The following is a 15,781-nucleotide window of genomic DNA, read 5'->3' as shown; positions in this document are numbered from 1 at the left end:
CTAGGTTCCCGTCTTTTTTGCGCTACAAAACACGCCCCTGTTCTTAAAACTCGACGGCACCGACGTTTCTTACGTGTGATGAACATTTGAACCCAGGTTAACATAAGTTGCTACGAAATCCAAGACTGTAAACAGATGTCGATTAACCCGGACAACTTTAAACTTTGAATTGTTAAACATGCAGACGTAGTGGCTTCCTGCGGTGTGACCTTCTTGGAGCACTGCACAAAATAATAAAACATGCAAAGACAGTGCTTGGCAGTGACTTTTTCGATCCCTCCCTCAGACAACTTCGAGAACACATAGACCATGCCGAACAAGACGGAAATAAAATATCGTCCGCGTGTACACTCAATGCGGCGCTGAAGTCCGGCACTCGAATGAATGCGACTGCTCGGACAGGAGGTCGTGATAACATTGCAGGTATACGCGATAAGCAGCAACGGATTCAACGTGGTGATCTCGGGCTTCCTCGCATTACGACGCGCATGCCTTTCCATCTTCTCCCATCCCTCCCGCCTCCGCCTCCTCGCCATCCTCTGTCCTCCGTGGGCGGCTCGGTCGTCACTTGACAAGCGCCACACAGTTCTACTGGGATGACAATGGCGCGAGGCTCTTTCGGAAATCCACAGGAAATGAGCAGGGAGCGCTTCCCCATCGGTCTTCATTTCCCGCTCTCCCTTCCTACTTCCCCATTGATTCCGTGTTGCTACTAGCCTCGCTTCCGCCTTTCCCCCTTCCTCTCACCTCTCCCGTCGTTTCCGCTTCCCCCGAGGAAACGCGGAAGCAAAGAGGGAAAAAGAACGGTTGACAATGGGCCCCCGAAGCGGCGCCAGTGGCGCAGAAAGTCCGACGGCACCCGACCGTCGTTTCGTTCGTCGGACGACCTCCCACTCTCGTGTACGCAACACCGCGATAGCATGCCGCACATAATTTCGGTGTTTTCCCGGTGTGCTTTTGCTTGTCCGAACGAGAAAACGACAGGAACCACTCGTTCACGGTAGGCTTTAGTATCATCATCATCATGATCATCACCGTGGTCGTGAAGGTTATTACAACCAAAGCTATCATCATCCGCCTGTAGTTAGTATTGCCAACAAGTGCGTGCTATCCGATCCTGCCCCAATGTCTCCACAGAATGGGAAACTAGAAAAATGCTGTTCATCCGCTTTTGTTACAGAGTTCGATGAAAGCACTTCACTGCTGTAGGCCAGCCTTCCTAACATGTGAATCAATCAAACCGAAAATCCTGGAATGTGTGTGTTTTTGCTGATTTTGACGGGTTTATTTTTGTTGTTATTTACTTATTTATTCTTTATTTGCTATATTTTATTCAAAGAACTATAGCAGAGAGAGAGAGAGTAAGTTTAATGGAGACCAGCGTGGTTAGCCGAGCCATCGCGCTGGCTTGCAACGCTAGATGATAGAATAAAAACAAAAAAGACAACAAAAACAAAAGAAACCATAAAAATGAAAAGATTTTCAATCACAGAACTCTGTCCAGTTCTGTGCTCCGAAGAAACTTTATGAGAGCTTTGATTTCACGTACAGCCTGACTGGGAGTTTTTAACTTGTTAACTCTACGCGTGAATACTCTATGTACAAAAATCAGCAATATGTTTGTCACTTGTTACTGTGCGTGCGGAGAGGCGAGAGGGTGGTTTGCTAAAAAAAAAACCACAACGCGCTGTTCTGGTGGGGTTTCTAGCTCTGAAGGTCTAAGCAAGAACCCCCTTCTCCCGGTCAGCACCTCCAAGTTTTTATTTCGAAAGCAGTTATACTGCGCAAAATGGGGCCGAGGATGTAACGTGCAAACGGGCAACTTCGAGTTCGACTGTAAAGGTGGCTTCTCCGCAGGCTTAGTGAAACTGCGGTGAAGGTTGAATGAATCTAGCGAAACGAGGCTGTCGGGGAGCAGATCCAATACGGCAGCAAGATCACGAATCCCCAGCCACATACCGAAATAAGGGACATAAATAAACCCCAGCTTTTGCGAATTCACATAACGCTGTTTTCGTTCTTGCTAAGCCCCTACTAAAATCTACGCGCAAAAGGTGTCAAACAGCGGAACGCTTTACGCAAGTTTCCGCGATTTTACTAAATCTTTCACAGTCAGTACAATGTGCTGTTGGGCTAATTGGTGCATTATGTATCACGAAACTTGCGCTGAATAGACATAAACAGACGAAGAAAGACGGACAATGCGCAACTGAGTTGCGCATCGTCCGTCTTCCTTCGTCTGTTTATGTCTATTTAGCGCAAGTTTCGTGATACACTTTCACAGTCAGTTCTTCGCGAAAGTTGACAAAAGACATCGATTTTTATCGCAACACAAATACTGTATACTTACCATAATGCTCTAGTTGCACGATAATATGATTGGCCCGGTAACGAAGCAAACAAGGGATATACTCGTACTTGCGAAAAGCTTGTGCTTGAAAATATTTTTAGTGTATGCGATATAGCATATGTTTTCAATTCCCCACACAATGGAACTAAATACTGACATAGCGATGTAACGAAGAACTAGACACCGTTGAACCCGATAATTTTCTGGCGTCAGACAGGTTCGCTACGTCCATTCGATACGCAATTCAAGAAGGCGTAACCGTTTGAAATGACAGAGCGCGAGGTTTAATCCCAACATGCTCGATAAACGATGCTAACTTTGCTTATAATCTCACCGGACCTTAGACTAAGACAAAAGGTAGGGCATTTCGTTCCCTTAGGCCGAAGTCGCCATGTATGCAAAGCATGCTACAGACACTGTTTTTTCAGTTCTTATCCTCCAGCGCAGCTTCCATCTTTAGAATTGAGTATTATTTGTAATTTTTTGTTAAAAATCATCAGACACTTCTAATGCAGGCAATATATGATTCGAAAAACGCGCTACTTTAAGTTCTTTCAGGGAAAACGAAAACTGGATCAAATCGGCCAGACGTGAGCTGAACGCAGGACAGTGAAGAGAAAATACTTCACTGCTGTCTCAGCCTTTTAGTTGAAATTAAAAAAAGTAGATTGTGCTCCTTTGAATAAAACAGCTTTTCCTACCGTCCCGTGACTCTCTTTTCCTCTCTTTATTCTCCTTACGTTTCACCCCTGAAGTTATAAAACACGGCGTGGACTTGTGTTTTCATTGCCTAAGCTAGGAACAGATATGACACTAACGACTTGCCCCCTTAATGCAAGTTGCTAAAACGGTTCCACGAACGACACGCGACAACCAAATCCGGCAGCGACAAGCTCCCCAAGCGTGGGCAGTTTCCTTAATCACCGCATTTGCATGAAGTAAATGCAGAGTTCGCTTACCAGTCCGCCTCCTAGATAGTCCATCCCGCTCTTTTACTGGGCTGTCGGAACGCTGCGGAGAAGAAATTAAGACGGTTTTATTAGGACCGGCCAAAATATTTTTGTTCAGTTGTGTCGGGTCGTAAAAAATGAATAATCACAGTCGACGTTTCCCAACGGACTCATAACCATAGGGCCCACGGCAGGAACATCATTAAGTTTATTCTGATTACGCTTACGTTTCTACCTCTCTCCCTTTCTCTTCAGATTACGATGTGCCGTACAGCAGGGCAGTAAAGGGCTCTTTATGTAAACTTCTACAGCTAGGTACTCCGAGCACGGCAGAATTATATATTAGGTACGCAAACTGTTGCGACATCCTAAATGATCTTTTACCGTGTTTCCTTCCGAAGAGGGCGCAGATGAAACAACATTTATGATGTCCCGATAAAACGCAACAGGGGCGATTTTAATCAAGGCCGCAGACCGTGAAAGCACTCAGTATGCTGCTAATTAAAAACGGCTCAACAGCTTTTCCATGATGACTAGAAGTCCTATGCATAAATTAACGTTTTCGAGCTCTTAAGTTTGACCAGACCTTTCGAAAGAAGCGCGTGTTCGAGGTAATTAAAAGAGGCTACTGCGCGCTAGCGTTTTTCAAAATGAGCGTAAAACAAATTTCGGACTACGTTGACCAGGATTGCTCGCTTTGACCCCTGTTGCGCAGGCGAAACGGGGGGAGCAAAAAAAAAAAACGTTCTATATAATATTTTTAAATGCTGTTGCGCTCGATGATGTAGAAGGACGAAATCCCCCACGCAGTATATAGCATGGCAAAGAAGGCATACGCACACGTGATACAAAGTGCGGCGTCTGCCTCGAGGCATGCGCTGATACCCGGCGTTGAATCTACACCAAAAGTAACTATGTTCTTCAACACTTCAGAAAAGGGAAATCAAAACCGATAAACCTTTACCTTCTTACACTATTCCCCGTCGCGTATCGCTTTAGCCCCAGGAACCTTTCAAAGACATCCAAACGCCTGAATTCTCGGCACGCACAACGAACAGTCAGAATTTTACTTTTGTTTAAAATCTCATTGTTGCTCCCTTAAGTTGCGCTTAAAGCGAAATGCGGGATAACGCAAAACCCATGGAAAAACGAGGATCGAACAATTCCGCTGGAGTTCCCCGCCCAGCATGGTCTGTCGTGCGCATAACGTGCTCGAGTTTATTTCACGTCAACGTTACTATAATTACTGTAGCACCATCACCTTCTAAAATAACTGTATGCGCAGCACTTATATATAGTTCCCAAGAGGCGGACGTGGTAACTGAAAGTGACGTCGCACACCGAGGCACGTCCTGTTGACATAACAAGATGAACCCGACGACGATGACTCAAAGTCGACGACGGAGGGAGTCGATGCGACAATATCCCGTTGGAGGAAGGGGGGGGGGGTGGAGAAAGTCATGGAGTACGACGTTTTGTTGCGACCATTCAAGAATAAGCGCGAAGGGTGGCAGGAAAAGAAGTCAACGCTATGATGTGTATATAAAGGAGAGAGAGAGAGAGAGAGAGAGAGAGAGAGAGAGAGAGAGAGAGAGAGAGAGAGAGAGAGAGAGAAAACTCAAGGAAAGAACAGTAGCGCAGACGCAATGCCGACAACGCCGCACCACGGCTTACGCATCACGGAAAAAATAGCTCCCAAAAACAAAATAGACTCCGTCCTATGGAGGGCGTACACGAGAAATAAAGCCAGTCCCGACGCTATTCCGGTTGAACAAATCGACCATGTGTGGTAGCGCGTACACGGGTATACGTAAGAACGAGGAAAAGTAATAATCGAGCGGCATTTCGCGTTCCGCGAATGTTCGTACCCTTTTCCCTTGCCCTCGCGACGGGAGATCGAAGCCCCTTCGAACAACGTTCCGCGAGCCGAACGACAACCGCGCAAGGAACAGCGAAGGCAAATGCTCTCAGCCAAGCAGAAAAGAAAAGAGGGACATATCGCGGGAAAATGGTAGCACGCGTAGTGCTATTCTCTAACCGACGGGCCCTAGAAGAGCGAGCGGGTTTTACGAAATCGATAACGAAAGGAATTAAAGGAAAATCGGCGCTGGCGGGCAGACTGAGAAAATACAAAAAAGAGCGCATAAACACAACAAAAAGCTTAAAAACATAATTCAAACGCAAAAATTGGCTACCCCCCCCCCCTTCTCCCCGTACTCCTCAACATTTTTTGCAGAAACGTAAACCACTGGCGCGTATTTAGGGAAGATGACATTGCGATGGATGCACTCCCCGGCTGCCACGTATAGCCCCGTCTTCCCCCCTTCAAATCACTTTTTTTCGATTTTTCCCATTTTCTCATCGGAGCTGGCGGTCCGCACTGCCGATGTTATTTTTATCGGAGTTCGGCGACAACCGTCGTTCTCGCTTCCTTTATTGCGCGCACGCTCGCGCACCGGAATCCGCGGACTTCCCCCCATCTCTTTCCGCGGCGTGCGCGTGGCCGTGAAATATTCAGAGACGATTGAGTTGACGGCGGCGTCTGCGAGACTCCCTTCCCGTCTACTAACGGAGACGCGCGGAGGCTGAAGGAAGAGGCAGAAACGGCCCATAAGACTGCGTAATTGTTTCTTCCAGGGCGCCGCGCACTTCGGCTGCTCCGAACAAAACGGCATTGGAAGAAGGGGGGGCGGGGCGCGGGGGGGTGGGGGGGGGGTGCAGAAGAGGCTACAAAAAGTACATGTGTGCTTGTGGACCACGAGCGAATGGCACCGCAGATCGAATTCGCGCGAGTGTAAAATGAGGCAAGATCCGGAGAAACTCGTTATGCGGGAAGAAGACATCGCAGTCGGGGGTCTTGTTCTGATGCGCAGACGAGTGGCGCCGCATTAGAGCGTGAACCGTTCAGAGTGCGGCGCTGGGATAAAAAAAAAAGAGAGGAGCCGATGCCCCGTTACGCTGTGTCATTTGTCCGGGGAACCACCCGGGATAACAGCCGTCGGAATCATCCGGTGGAGTCGTTGCGTAAGCGAAGAGCCCCCTCCCCCGGCCTTTACAGTGGTAACAGATATCTTCTCGCGTGGGCTGCTGACTGCGATGGCACGGCTTTGAGCAAGGCACTGATGCGATTTGATTGCAGGATCCTGTCTTCGTGTTCCGATGAGGCGGAGACGGTGGGGCCTTCGCCTCACCGGACCCCCACTTCCCTCTTTCTCGTTCTTAATCGATAAGGCCTGGTATATTTTTCATTCCCGCAATGCGAACGGTGCGCGGTGCTCCTGATACATTATTACTCATAGCTATTGCTTCATTACAGAAGAAATCTTCTGAGCAGACTCCTGGGACACTTGCGTTCAAGTTCGCTCGCTCACGCCCAACGACAAGCTTGCCGAGGGTGTTCAATATATCGCAGGTCGGAAGTGAGCGCTGCGGAAAACTTATAAACACCGCATCGGACAATCGTTGTGCTGTTTGATGTTTTGGCGCACATTCACACTTCGCCAAGCGTAATTAGCTACTACAACTCACTTATAAGGCAAGCAAGAAATATAAACGAAAAGGAAGAAACAGCATGAGAACACAGCCTTCAAGCCCATTAAAGTACGTACAAGCGAAGCGGTCGGTTAAGAACCATCCGTAGCACACAGCAAAACGGCTGTAGCTGCACTTCTTGGCCCCTGTGTCCCCCGCCTCATGAGCCTGCTACTGCCACCCCTGTATACACTATACACCCTTTACACCCTGTGCACCCACAAGACATATCTCGTGAGTAGATAGCCGTTGATCTCGTGAGTGCACACCGTATATGCACCTCTTGCGCTTTGTTTCGTTTTCCCGTATACCGGCCAACGCAATGCCTTCACCGGTGTCCAGGGTAGGAATGGTTACGAGCTTGCCTCGGCAACTCGTCCACGCGCGCCCGCAGGCTCCAGCATCGGGTTTCAATAATAGATGCACAGAGGCGCCGAAAACGCGGCGGCCCCGGCAGAACGAATACCGAAAATGCGCACCCGTTTCGCCACTACATCAGGAGGCGACCGGCAGGCATCACGACGAAGGTACCGTTGCGAGGCGTACGCCACGCAATCGCACCGGCGCCGTCGGCCCCGCGAATGGTGCCTTATTCATTCGCCAACACGTGTTCGTGACAAACCGCCGGGAGACCAAGGCCCCGCCTCCTTTTTACTCATGCAACATGAGACGCTAAAGACCAGCTCGCCAGGGGAAATAACCATCAGAAAAGGCGAACGGCAGCGGAGACTCGCGCTGTACTCCCGGAGCGCTGCGAGCCGGCGGCCGATCTATTATGCATGCGAGCTGCTGCCGGGAGCCGAACGCTAAGCTCGCAAACCATCGGCATCAGGAATTCATTAAGATTAATCTCAGCCTGCAGGGACGGGGGAGGGAAGGGGAGAGATTTTTTTACGTCTCCCACCCTTCCACCTCCTTCTCCCCCTGCCTCTTTTATCCCCCGATTCTTTGTTACTTTCATTCCACTGTCATTTAGTTCGCACGCACGCGGTGAGGGTTGGAGAGGAGCCTGCAACAGCCGAATGCGCGGCCGGAAAGCCGTGGTTTGAGAATCACGGCCCCCGGTCGTAAGCGCGGATGAGCACGCATGCACGGAGCAGGCGTGCCGACAAAGCTCGAACGCGCGAAGCGCTTGGTTAAGCGTCGTCACTAGGAAAGAAGATCGCTGGCGAGGACGGACAGAGGTGTTGAGAGAGGCAGAAGTGAAAATATGCGGAGACGAGAAACAGCCCAGCTACGCTCCGGACGCGGTGAGAAGGGGGGGGGGGGGGGGAGCAGTAAACGATGGCCGCGCGTTGTTTACGTCGTTACGGCAAGTTTATTGAGCAGTTACCCGTTCGGAAGCTGCGCCTAATCGTCGGCGACAAGCGTGCGCGGTGTACGACATTTTGGTGGAAATAGAGAGAGATGGCGCGTAAAAGATGGGCTGCCTTTTATCGCGATGCAGCGAAAGCTCTGAAAGCTAATTCGAAGGGGCTTAGGGTAACGTCGCACTCTTATAGTGGTGGCCCTAAAAACGCCGGTCGTGGTTCCGTGCGATGTCTGCCTCATTCGTCTATGAGCAGGCGAGGGCTGTGAACATCCTCCGAAAATTCTCTAGAAGGCGCCGTTGTAGCAAACCGCTGGGAAACCCGGGTGCTTACGTCCACGGTGTAACTATCGGAACACAGTTATTCGTATGACACGAAATTTGGACTAACTTCGTCTGGCGTAATCTAAGCTAGTAAAGCTGGAAGGAGCAACGAGATGCTAGAGTGGTGAATGACTGCTTCCCGGGTCCTGCCACGTCAGCACACACCTCTTCTCTTAAATTCAGGCGCTAAAACCACGAGAGAGAGAGAGAGAGAGAGAGAGAGAGAGAGAGAGAGAGAGAGAGAGAGAGAGAGAGAGAGAGAGAGAGAGAGAGAGAGAGAGAGAGAGAGGGAGGGAGAATTGACCAAAAAAAATAACAGAACAAAGAAATTAAAGCCGTTCCCCTCAATGTGAAAGCTGTCGGAAGTGCAGAGCAGTGATTCGCCACAATGGGCGAATCACTGCCGTACATCCCAGTCCGGGGAAAGGGAGGTGCTACTTGACACTTTTTCTACACAAAGCTCCACAACAACGCGTCATGTATCTCACACATATCAACTGATATGTTACCCAAAATGTACCGCAAAGGCTATACATGTTGTAGCTGCGCGGATGACGGGACAAAACAAGGGAAACACACAACACGGGCGCTGTGTTGTGTGTTTCCCTTGTTTTGTTCCGTCGTCTGCGCTGTTTTTCTTCAAGCTACAGTGCGTCAACAAGCCCTCCAGCAAACATTTCTGCCTATACATATTGCCTTGTAATGCCACTTCAACTGTGAGACGCGTCCTCTGAGTATGCGTATGTTTGTCTCGAGAAAACGCAGTTTGCCGACCGTTCCGCTGTTTGATCCCTGAGCATAAATAAAGTTGTTTCTCTCTCTCTCGAAAAGGTTCGATGGACGAAAAGATGACATCTCGAACCTTATGCACTATGTTAAAAAAAAGAAAAATGTCTCCCCGGAAACAGCCTGGTGGGAAGCAGCAGCAGAAGTGAACGCCGTTCCCGAGTCCAACAATGAGTGATCGCGTTACAGGACGGCAGCATCGGCGTTTGACGGCAACAGCCGACGGGGCGGAACGGACACTCTACCCCGTCTACAGTCGACAACGGCCGACTTGAAACGCTTCAGCCCGCATGCAGAGGCTTTTGAGACGCTGCTGTAACGATGACACCCGTGCGAACAGGTGCACAAACAGGCGACGAGGGCTGCCTACAAAAGCACTGCAAGTTTGGGCAGTGCGGCTGCACTCGCGGCGATGTCTGTGGCGACTTTGTCCTGCTGTAGCCTCAGAAAGTATTTCATGAAACAGCTGGTGGTTTACTCTGAACATAAAGGCAGCAGTTGTTCCTTGGTCCAGGTCTGGTTTTGTGGTGGTCTGGTGCAGCGCTCGCGTGTGCCAAGGCTTCGTTTTGCCTGTGTTCCAATTGAGCCGTCTTTTGTTCATGATCATGTCTAACCAAGGCTCCCAAATAGCCACTTTGGTGCGATTTGTTTTTAGGTGCGGTACAATTTTGGTTACGCTCCATCACTCATTCTGCGCGCTTACGCGTTAAAATAGCGCAGCCTGTGCAATGGCGGAATAGACCTGTACTGCGCTATCAGTGGAGTCAGCTTCGCCTTGATTCGTTTCACTGGAATTACTACTATTACTAATATTGTCATAGAATTCATTTTAGGGGCGAAGCCCCTTATGGACTGGGGCTGTTGGCGTCTCCTGTCGTCGTCGTCGTAATAGTCGTCTCATGTAGTCGCGGTACTAAAACACCGGGACACTCGTTTACACCTCGCGGCGCTAGAGAGCTCCGTGCTTCGAAGACACGAGACTTTTACAACAAAGCTATATACCTCTACTCTCAACGGTTTCATCTCCATTGGCAAAAACGCCAAGCCGCCAAGAATACAATTATACACTGCATGATTCGCCCCTTCCCAGGTTTAACGTTAGTGGAAATGGTCCGGGATTTATTTTTTTTATCTAAACACCGTATAGCGCAGTAGGCAAGACACAGGACGAAGGGGACACGGACGAGCGCTAACTTACAACTGAATTTTATTAACAACACGAAAACATATACATAGGAAAGATTATCACGCTCATGTGATCACGAAAGGTTGCGAAGCCACCTCGTCATGCAGGCATAATCAGCAGCGTCTATCCAAGAAAGCCAGCTCCTTCGAGGTCAAAGATATGGACGTCGTGCTTACGCAGTCACCAATCTTCTCCATTTCCGCTGCTTCGATAATCTCCCGCGTGCGCTGATCAGAGTCTCGAAATAGCAGAGTGCATGCATCGAACAAGGGTTCACACTCGCCGCATTTTGTAAGTTAGCGCTCGTCCGTGTCCCCTTCGTCCTGTGTCTAGCCTACTGCGCTATACGGTGTTTAGATGGAGTACCAACTAGCTCGTACCCATACGTTATTAAATTATTTTTTTTTTATTTTTTGGCCGTCCGGGAACGTAATGTTCCAGGTACAAAAATAGGGTAATTTTATGCATAAAGAAAAATCGAGTGCCTCAGGACAGTCGGTCCTTGTGACAGGTTGGAGTAAGCTTGTTTGTAGCCCCTTTATTGCTTTTTGGGGTATCCTATATACAAAAAAAAAATATAAGCGGCCCGAAAAACTTACCCTGCCTCGCAAAAAAAAAGATACCCCCTTCTCCGCGACGGCCACTGTGAACCGATCCAAGCAGGCACGCTTTACCTGTTCCGACACGTATAACTTAACTGCGAACGGGCGAACCTAAGCCAACTAGTAGCTTCCGTCGAACGAACGGCGGCTTGTCGCTCGGCGTTCCCCGAAATTCGCGTTCGAAACCGCTCGGAGCGTGACCCGACCGCGCACATTTGCATGGCGACGCATATCCCACGCGGCCTGGCTCAAAGGTGCCGCACGTATATACGAAGGCCCGTTGCGCATGCATCAGGAGCGACCCCTGGTTTCTACTGCTGTGTACAGCGCCGACGTGGCTTGAGATAGGGATCGCGGTCAACCCGGGTCATACCTCATCGAAGGGGGGGCAAAGCAGGCCAGTGCCCTTGAAAGGTGCACTTGGACGAAGTAGAAATATCCCAGTAAATTTTCTCTGGCGGCGGAGTGCGCGATATACGTCAATAACAATGTCAGCTTTAAGAATTATAGCGGGTACGCACAGTAATTCACTGGAGCACATTTATCGCATCCGCGTTTGCACTGCATAAGTATTGCTCAGAGATATTTTCCTCGGTGCAATGACCAAGCAACGCGGAAAATAAAATATGTGGCGGAACAGGAAGTTAGCTTGTTCAAAGAGTAAAACACTATAGGCTGGATACAAGCGAATTTTCATAAATGAACAGATAACATTGTGTTATAGTGTGGTTGCGTTGAACACGATAACGCGTATCGAAAATACGCGTGTTCCTATTTTCGAAGTTTACCCCACCCCCCTTTTTTGTCCGAAACTGTTGCGAACGGGAAGGTTCAAGTCGCATACGCGTTTATCATCCTGGCCGGCAAAAGGCGCGGCACGCCGCCACAGGGTGACATTTTCGTGCACCCTAAACGATTTCGTGTACCCTAGAGTTACCGAAGCACATTTATCATATCCGCCTATGCATTTCTAAATGCATAAGCGGCTTCAACATCATCGGTTGCAACAGTTGCAGGGGGAAAAAAGACCCTCATTGTGCCCAATCCTTCTTTCGAAGCACCTTAAATCGTAGCTGTATACGCTTGGCCAATCTTTTCGGCAATTTAACCTCGTACCCAGCAGGTGAACAGGTAACCATTGAAAGGCACTCTCGAAACAGACGTGCGCGTATACAAGACCGAGTGCTATAGCACTTGTTTGGATATGTTCAGACTACCGACCCAATAGCCATATCGTGCGCTATGGACGTAAAAAAACGGCGTTTCACACAGTTCGGTTGGCTGAGACGTGAAATGACGTCATTATTAGGTGCGGAGCACCTTCGGACCGCACAATGTCCATCCGCGTCCATGCGCATAGCATTTACAATCACGAAAAAATCACACAGGCACCAGCAGGATTCGAGCCTGTGAATGGTAGACCAGACAGAGTTAGTGCCAGTCGTCATGCCCATAGGGTTACGACCGCCAAACGGCTTACTCCCTCGCCTGTAACGGTGCGGAGTACCTTAGGACCTCCCAATGTCCGTCCGCGTCCATCCATGCGCACATAACTATCCAGCGAAAATCAAGCGAAATTCGATTTGAGCCGTGAGTTGCAGTTTCATTTAGGGAATAATTAAGGTGCAACTCACGGCTCAAATCGAATGACGGTCGGGGCGCAAGTCGGATATCACTCGGGGCGCAACTTGGATGCCATTTCGAGCAACGAGTCCCCGTACTCCACACCCTCGCCATCATCCACGGAGTTGAAATGCTGCCATATTTTAAAGATATTACGACAGTTGCGACAACATTCTGAACCAGGCCTTATACAACGGTCGCCTAGTTCGGCAAATCCTCTTCCGTCCAACCAAATTTCTTATATTTCTCAGTCCCATGCTATGGTGAACAGCGTTTCCTATACCCAGCTCCTCCGTCAAGACAGCGCACGAGCGTGGTGCGTTCCACTGCATACGCATGCTCAGGCCGTGTAGGGCTGGCGGTTTTCCCGATCTCTTCAATCTCGGCGGCTGTTCCTTTACAATCCATACTTGGCTCCTTGACCCGCAATATACACTCGAGCTGTGCACGGGCGCTCCTCCATTTCAAGCTGCTCGCGATCACTCTTTGTCGAAAGATTATCTCGTCCCTAAGCATTTATCACGTCCCTTGTTCTCCCATTGGATTGGATTGAATAAACTTTATTTAAGCCGGCAGAACGACGTTTTCACGCGCCGCGACGTGGGCCTCGGCGTCGTCCTGGTGGTTAGCTACTACTCAGCCGAGGCGTGAGCTCGCCGTTGCCGACCCGCGAGTCCATGCCTTCGAGCGACCGCAGGACCTGGTGGACGGCCCAGTGTTGATGCTCGTAGGTGTAGTTCCTTGCGGCTTCTGCAAGCCGTGGCGGGATGGTTCGTGACGTCGCTTCCACTACATGGGTTCGTGACACAGGGCGGAGCTGCCAACCATAGGCTCGTCCAATTACCTCTCTGCATCTCGTATAACAGCGACAAAATATATCAGTTGGGTTTATATTGCTAGACCGCGTAGCTGCCTAGCAAATCGTAATTTTTCGTGTCCGCAGTTAAAAATACCAAGCAATAGTAGAGAGCGCGATGCGAGCGCGGGCCTCGCGGCGACCACCCGGCAGTTAGCAAAACCCGGAGGGTGCGTTCTGCGGCAATTCAGGCACACTCTATCACGTCGTCTGGGAGCGCGACCGGAACCCCGACCTTCCCCCCATTCCCAACCTTTCCAGTGGGCAGTGGGAGAGCATGTTGTCCAGCTCGAGCCTCGACGACCAGATGATCTTGGTTGACCGAGCGGACAGAGCCAGGATTGCCCATGGACTTCCGGACTAGGAAGCCACCCCACATATTATTTTTGCACATTAAGGTTTTTTCCTCCAAGAAAATGCTCAGCGCCCGTGCCTCACGGCAACCGCCCAGTGCCCCAGCGCACGTTTGTCAAGCCAAGCATACCCACTTAGGGAGAATGGCCACAACTGGCAAAAAAGAAAAAAAAAAAACTCCAGCTTTCGCCGTAATCGTGGCAACAATTGCTCAAAACGAAAAAGACTCCAGCGTTCGCCGTAGTCATGGCAACAATTGCTCGGAACGGGGTACGCCCCCTCCAATTATCACTTACAAAAAGAAATATGAAAGAAGCTCACACTTATACCAACAATGATGGAGTAAAGGTGGTTGCGGCAAAAAAAAAAAAATGAAAGAAGCTTACACTGATAGCAACAACGATGGAGTAAAGATCGCTGCGGCAGCGAAGAAGCGAATCGGCGGCAATCGTGGACTTAAACCTTCGTGATGGCCGTGAAGATTGGGTACAGTTTCGCTACCTTTAAGTCTTGCGTGTTAGTGTGAGCTGCCTTGATTGTGCGAAATCGTGCATCAGTGTGCGTAGAGCTCGGGTGCGCGCTTTTGTGCCGGAGTGACTGTCAGTATGCGAGTTTTTTTGCGCTCAAGAGGTTGCGACACATCACCAACGATGACACCGCAGTTTTCCCACGGGCATTGTCCACGCAACCTCAACTCGGGGACTCGAGTACTTGACGTGCGCGCGCGAATTGCAAGTGACAAAACCGACACCCCTGACGCGCACGCCCCGATCGCACAAAAAACAAAAATTGCCGGGACCCACCTGGGAAGCATCCGAGGCGCGAGACACATCCCGGAGTGACGCACGTCACGGCAATCAAACTCAGCTGAGCGCAGCGTCGTTATTCCGTGAACACACACAACACGCGACACCCAAGCAGCGGCGACCTTCCGGAGAAAGAGAGATCACGCGACGGCGTGCAGGTCTAAGAAGAAGCGCCACATTGCTGCCGCAGGAAGGATGGGTGCCGCCGCCGAACAGCATGCATAATACGGCCGCACCACACGCGCAGAGGTCACCGTCATCACGAACGGCGCGCGGCCGTCTACGGTCTCGTCCACGGTCGGCCGCCGAGTCTCTCCGAGCTAGCGGGGCGCCACGCGGGGCGGGGGAGAGCAGTTGCCTGACAGTGAGCGATTCGGAAACCGCGGCGATTGTGAGCAACGGACGGAACAAAAACTGAGCTGCGCCAGCGGGGCAGAGAGGGGGAGGGAGAGGGAGAGAGAGCGGGTAGAAGTAGAATATTGCTCATATGCGAGCAAAACGCAAGGGAAACCCCTTGCGTTGTGCTCTCCCTGTACTCTCCCCCTCAGTGACCTCGTTGGATAAAAAAGAAGAGAATGGAGAAGGCGGAGAGGGAGGGTGCGTCGAACAATGACGAACTTCTGAATAGACAATGAAGCGTTTACACAAAGCGCCTCGCTTCCCGCGAAAAAAAAAAGTTAAAAACAGCGAAACCGAAATGCGGAGTTGCGACGCGGTCACTTTGCCGTATCGTGACTTGTTTATTTGTTTTTTAGAGCAAACAAATAGATGTATGCATACGGCTCGCGTTTCTGTACATACCACGAGCACACTGATTGATTGATTATGAAGTTTAACGCGCCGACGCTACTCAGGCAATGAGGCGCGCCGTAGTGGAGGGCTCCGGATTAATTTTGACCACCTGGGTATCTAACGTGCGCCGAGATCTCGAACACACCGGCTTTTTTTGCTTTCCGCCTCCATCAGAAAAGCGGCCGCCGTGGCCGGGAATCAAACCCGCGTCCTTGGGCTCAGCAGCACACACACACACACACACACACACACACACACACACACACACACACACACACGCACCTACGGAACACCGGCCTGCCTGTCCATATC

General features: G+C 50.2%; 1 protein-coding gene across 4 annotated transcripts in view; it reads right to left on the bottom strand.

Moving 5' to 3' along the window:
• LOC144152740 (uncharacterized) overlaps window positions 1-15,781 on the bottom strand; it is a 203,813-nt gene that overhangs the window by 77,862 nt on the left and 110,170 nt on the right. For 2 of the 4 annotated variants that reach the window (XM_077684156.1, XM_077684159.1), the window contains one exon: window positions 3,310-3,361. The exons of 1 other annotated variant lie outside the window; for it this stretch is intronic. The gene's annotated coding sequence lies outside the window, so the exon portion shown is untranslated. Of the gene's footprint in view, window positions 1-3,309; window positions 3,362-14,674; window positions 14,997-15,781 lie in introns of those variants that run through there. One more of the 4 variants, XM_077684157.1, reaches the window with a different exon arrangement.

The sequence above is a fragment of the Haemaphysalis longicornis genome, unplaced genomic scaffold (assembly GCF_048455015.1).
Source record: "Haemaphysalis longicornis isolate Haplotype H1 unplaced genomic scaffold, Haemaphysalis longicornis Haplotype H1 scaffold_9, whole genome shotgun sequence".
Classification (NCBI taxonomy): domain Eukaryota; kingdom Metazoa; phylum Arthropoda; class Arachnida; order Ixodida; family Ixodidae; genus Haemaphysalis; species Haemaphysalis longicornis.
The sequence above is the reverse complement of the archived record's forward strand: the minus strand, read 5'-3'. Positions and strand labels throughout refer to the sequence as shown.